General features: G+C 42.0%; 1 protein-coding gene across 5 annotated transcripts in view; it reads left to right on the top strand.

The window, feature by feature from the left end:
• Positions 1-6000, top strand: part of rxylt1 (ribitol xylosyltransferase 1) — a 42184-nt gene that overhangs the window by 490 nt on the left and 35694 nt on the right. Inside the window, exon 1 of one of the 5 annotated variants that reach the window (XM_048607489.1) lies at positions 1949-2087. The exons of the other annotated variants lie outside the window; for them this stretch is intronic. The gene's annotated coding sequence lies outside the window, so the exon portion shown is untranslated. Of the gene's footprint in view, positions 1-1948; positions 2088-6000 lie in introns of those variants that run through there. 5 annotated transcript variants of the gene reach the window in all.

Here is a 6000-nt window from a genome sequence, read left to right as displayed (position 1 = left end):
ACCACCAGATCCCCAACACCCCCTAGATCACCCAAAGCCAACACACCAGATCCCCAACACCCCACCACCACCAGATCCCCAACACCCCCACCAGATCCCCAACACACACCTCCCAGGACACCAACATGCCTTCCAGGTCTTAAACATATCCCCTGCCCAGATCCCCAACAGCTCTTCCTCTCCATACTCCCAACACCTCCAAACTCATTGCCCCAGACATTAAACCCTCCCCGACTGAACCCACCCAATGCCCCACAATGCCCATATCATTTCCCTTCCCAGATCTCTAACATTCCAAACTCTTTCCCCCGATCCCCAACACCCCTTTCCCAGTCAACCCCCAGAGCCCATTGAACCATTTTTCCCCGCGATCCTCCATTACACCCACTCTGATCCACCATTACACCTCCAACCCAGTCTCAATCCCTCCCCACCCCTCATCTCAACTTCCCATCTCGTTTCGCACCCCGCCACTCCCCCATCTCATTTCACAGCCTGCCACTCCCCCATCTCATTATCTCATTTTCCACACCACCCCAAGGTACAAGATGTCTAGAACTAGATACTGTACCAAAATTGCTTGGAAAGGACATACACTGTGTGGTGTTTACATGAAGTAGAAATGATCTTGTTGATATTTATACATGTCTAGCAGAGCGTGTTATGGATATGGAGAGACTTTTATTCCTTGCCTGAAAATTCTTGAACTGGATTGTAGTTTCTCAGTAAGGGGATCAGCCATAAGAAACAGGAGCAAGAGTAGGCAGCTTGGCAGTTTGAGTCAGCTCTCTTATTCAGTAAGATGACACCTGGCCTGTTTGTATCTCAAATTCTACATTCACATCTTCTCCCGATAATCTTTGTTCTCTTTCCTCATAAGAATCTAGCTATCTGTGCCTTTAAAATACTCAGTGATCTCGCCTCCACCTTTGATGACAGAGTTCCAAATTTGCACAACCCTCTGAGAGAAAAATAAATTCTCATCACTAAAAGGGGGATCCTTAGTTTTAAAATGGTGCCCTTTGCTCTGGACTCCCCATAAATGGAAAGATCACTTTCACATCCCCACCTTGTCAAAATGGTTCCTGAACTTGTATGTTAACTTGTATTCACTCTTGTGAAGCCCAATGGAAACAAGCCCAGTCTGTCCAACCTTTCTTCATAAGACAACCACTCACTCTTCATGGCCTCGCCATACCAACTAATGCTGTCCTCCCACCCCAAAAATTCCTGTTTCAACTCACCATCATGCCATTCTCACAAGGTTTGGTAGGGTGGATGCAGGAAGGCAGTTTCCCAGACTGGGGTGTTTAGAATCAGGGGACACAATCTCAGAATAAATGTTAGGTCACTCAAAACAGAGATGAGGATCTTTTTCATTCAGAATGTGATGAATCTTTGTGATTCTCTATTCCATAGGGCTGTGAATATTCAGTAATTGAGTATGTTCAAGATAGAGATCGATAGATTTCTAGATGTTGAAGATATCAAAGGGGAGGCGATGGCCGAGCGGTATTACCACTGGACTGTTAATCCAGAGACCCAGATAATGTTCTGGGGACCTGGGTTCAAATCTCACCATGGTAGATGATGGAATTTGAATTCAGTAAATATATGGAATTAAGAATCTAATGATGACCATGAATCCATTGTCGATTGTCGAAAAAACCCATCTGGTTCACTAATGTCCTGTACTGAAGGAAACTGCCATCCTTAGCTGGTCTGGCCTACATATGACTCCAGACCCACAGCAATGTGGTTGATTCTGAACTGCCCTCTGGGAAATTAGGGATGGGCAATAAATGCTGCCTAGCCAGAGACGCCCTCATCCTGTGAATGAATTTTTTAAAAATTGAGATAATATAGCTTAATGGCAGAAGATCAGCCATGATTGGTAAAGCAGGTTTTATGGCCAAATGGCCTACTTCTTCTCCTGTTTCCTATGTTCATTTAATCTTCACATAAATCCCAGTTGTTTGGTGAATAGTCCTACAGACCTGAGAACAGGCCATACTGCACTGTTCCTAATTGTTAATGGTGTGTGGTGACACAAAAGGAAAATGGAGTCTCACCTTTAACAGCAAAAGGTAAATTTTAAAAGTATTTTCATTGCATATTTTAATAAGTAGGAGAGAGGGAGGACATTTAACATAGCTTGTGCATTTACATAATACTGCAACCTCGTTTTGGTAAGTGAGAATTATTAAATTGTGGAGGGTTCAGAAAATATTTACCAAGATGTTGCTGGAACAGGAGAGTTTGAGTTATAAGGATAGGCTGGATTGACTGAGACTTCTTTTACTGGAGCGTAGGAGGTTGAGGGGTGAACTTCTAGAGGTTTATAAAATGGCAAGAGGCGTAGATAAGATGAATAGCAAAGGTCTTTTCCCTAAGGTGGGGGAGGTCAAAACTATGGTGCATGTTTAAAGGTGAGTGGAGAAAGATTTAAAAAGGACCTGAGGGGCAACGTTTTCATACATGGGTTGGTTCGTATATGGAATGAACTGCCAGAGGAAGTAGTAGATGCAGGTACGGTTACAACATTTAAAAGACGTTTGAGTAGTTATATGAATAGGAAAAGTTTAGAGGGAAATGGGCCAAACGCAGGCAAGTGGGACTACTTTAGTTTGGGAAATTTGGTCCACATGGATGAGTTGGACCAAAGGGCCTGTTTCTGTGCTGTATGTCTATGACTCTCTGACTGTTATGACAACCCATTAATTACCCCATTAGTACGGGGGAGGTGATGGCCTAGTGGTATTATAGCTGGACTACTAATCCAGAGTCCCAGATAATTTTCTGGGGACCCGAGTTCGAATCCCACCACAGCAGGTGGTGAAATTTGAGGTCAGTAAAAATATCTGGAATTAAGAATCTAATGATGACCATGAATCCATTGTCAATTGTCGGAAAAAACATCTGGTTTACTAATGTCCTCTAGGGAAGGAAACTGGTGTGGGTCTGGAGTCACATGTAAGGATGGCAGTGTGGTTGACTCTGAACTGCCCTAGGGATGGGCAATAAATGCTGCCTAGCCAGCAATGTCCTCATCCTGTTAATGAATAAAAAAAGATTAATTCCAGGTATCAGTCTAGTAATCCCACGCTGAACCACCTCCAGCACATTTACATCCTTCCTTAAATAAAGAGACAAAACTGCGCACAGTATTCAAGAATTGCTCTCACCAATGAGAGTTCAATGCCATGTGTAATTAAGGATAACATTCCAATACCCTCCTTAATCCCTTGCTGCATCTGCTAACTTTTTGTGATTTGTGCACGCAAACACCTTGATCCCTCCGCACCTTGGAATTCTTCAGTTGTGTTGTACTTAAGTAATACTTTGCTTAAGGGGATAGTTTAGCTCAGTTGGCAGGATTGTTATGCACAGTGATGCCAACAGCACTGTCTGAGGTTACCATGAAAGCCCTGACTTCTAGACCTCAACCCTCAACTAAGGCATGGTGACCCTCAGATTAAATTTACCACTACTTGTCTCTCATTAAAGTGAGAGCAGTCCTCTGGGACCATAGCAACATTACTTTGCTTAATTATTTCTGCCAAAATGAACATCACATTTCCCCACATAATACTTCAGCTACCAGACATCTGCTCAGTCACTCAACCTATCTATAATCGATCTGCCAACTCTATGCCCTCATCAAAATATATTTTACTACCTATCTTTGTGTTATCAGTAAATACTATGCCTTCACATCCCCCATATAAATTATAAAAAGCTGAGGCCTTGTCACAAACCTCTGCAGGATCTCATTTGTCACATTCTGCCAGTTAGAAAAAGACCCAATTATGCATGCTGATTTCTGACAGCCATCTAATCTTCCATCTACACTTGTATGTTACCCCCACACCATGAGCTTGTAATCTGCATGTGGGGCTACCAAGCTATATAGATGAATTAAGTGAAAAAGCAAAGATTATAAATGGAGTATAATGTGGGGAAAATATTATGATCCATTTTGGCAGGAAGAATAAATAGAAGCATTTTACGTAAATGGTGAGAGAATGCAATTCTTTGAGATGTGGAAATAAGACCATAAGAAATAGGAGCAGGTGTAGGCCATTTGTCCCTTCGATCCTTCTCCACCATTCAATAGGATTATAGCTCATACAACTCTGAGGATCATAGCTGATCCAGAATTCTTCACATCCGGTTTCTTGCCCCTTCTCCTTAACCATTCATTCTTCGACTGATCAAGAATATATTGTTTCTCAGCCTTAAATATATACGAGGACTCTGCCTCCACAGCTATCTTTGGTAAGGAGTTCTGAAGACCCTCAACCCTCTGAGAGAAGAAATTCCTCCTCATCTCAGACTTCAGGTGCCCCTTAATTCTAGGACTATGCCTTCTGGTGCTAGACTCCTCCATGATGGGAAACATCCTCTCAGCACTTACTCTGTCATGCCCCTTAAGGTCCTATCAGTGTCCACGAGATCACCTCTCACTCTTTCGAATTCCTTAGAGTAGAGTCCTAACCTGTTTAACCTTTTGCTGATAAGATAATCCCTTCATACCGAGATCATCCTATTGAGCCGTCTGTGAACTGCCTTCAATGAAATGGTATCTTTTCTTAAATGACATGAGCAGTTTTGATCCTAGTACTCGAGATGTGATCTCACTAGCACCTTGTGCAGTTGGAATAAGACTTCCCTACTCTGAAATTTCAATTCCCTTGAAATAAGGGCAAACATTCCATTTTTAATAATGCTCAAACCTCTTATATTTTCTAATCAAGCTGTTCAGAGATGTTATTGCACACCTCTGGAGCAGGTGGGACTTGAACCTAGATGTACTAACTCAGAAGCAGAGACAGTACCATTGCACTACAAGTCTCCCTGGCCAACATTCAATCAGTCTTCCCAACCACCTACTGCACCTGCATGCTAGCTTTCTGTGTCTCGCACACAAGTATTGCAAGGTTCCTTTGTGTTGCAGCTTTCTGCAATTTATCTCCATTAAATCAAGGCATCTTAATATATGAATCACAAAGGTTAGTATACAGCATGTAAGTAAGAAAGCTAATAAAATGTTATCATTTCTCACTAAGAGAATTGAATACAAATGTAGTGAGGTAATGCTTCAGTTATGCAGGTCATTGGTGAGACCACATCTGGAGTACTATGTACGCCGTTGGTCTTGTTATTTAAGGAAGGATGTCAGTGGATTGGAAGCAGTTCAAAGGTTAGTCAGACTAATAATACCTGGCATTGGCAACTTGTCTTTTTAGCAAAAGCTGGGCTTGTATCCATTGGAGGTTAGAAAATTGCATTGAGTTATTGATACAGATAAGATCCTGAGCAGATATACAACAAAGAGTTGTGGATACTGAAAATCTGAAACAAAAACAGAAATTGCAGGAAAAACTCAGCAGGTTTGGCAGCAATATGGAGAGAAAGCAAGGTTAATGATTAGGGTCCAGTGACAGATTCTGAGCAGTCTTGAAAAGATGGATGTGTAAAGTATATTTCTTGTAGACCATCAAGGGGACACTATTTAAAAATAAGAGGTTACCCATTTAAGACAAAAATGTGGAGAAATGTTTTCTCAAAGGTTGGGAGACTTTGGAATGCTTCCTCAAAAGGTGGTGAAGCAGAATGTTTGAATACTTTCAAGGTCGAGACAGATAGAATCTTGATAGGAAGGGGCTGAAAAGTTATTAGTGGTAGCAGCGGTATAGAGTGAACTGATCAGTCATAGTCTTGAGTGTCAAAGTGGGCTTAGAGACTGAGTGATCTACTCCTGTTCCTGTCCCTGTCCCTGTCTTGTATGTATACTCACATCTATCTGCGTTGTATCCTCCTTACAACTTGCCCTCTCACATATTTTTGTATTGCCAGTACATATTTGGCTACAGGACAGGTGGTCCTTCATCCATGTCATTAATACGGTTTGCAGTGATTGTTTCAGATTTCCAGCAAACGCAATATTTTGTTTTCTTTAGATGGATCCTGAATAGTTGAGGCCTCACCATTGAACCT

The sequence above is a fragment of the Rhincodon typus genome, chromosome 18 (assembly GCF_021869965.1).
Source record: "Rhincodon typus isolate 14 chromosome 18, sRhiTyp1.1, whole genome shotgun sequence".
Lineage (NCBI taxonomy): Eukaryota > Metazoa > Chordata > Chondrichthyes > Orectolobiformes > Rhincodontidae > Rhincodon > Rhincodon typus.
This window is presented reverse-complemented; position numbering and strand designations above follow the sequence as displayed.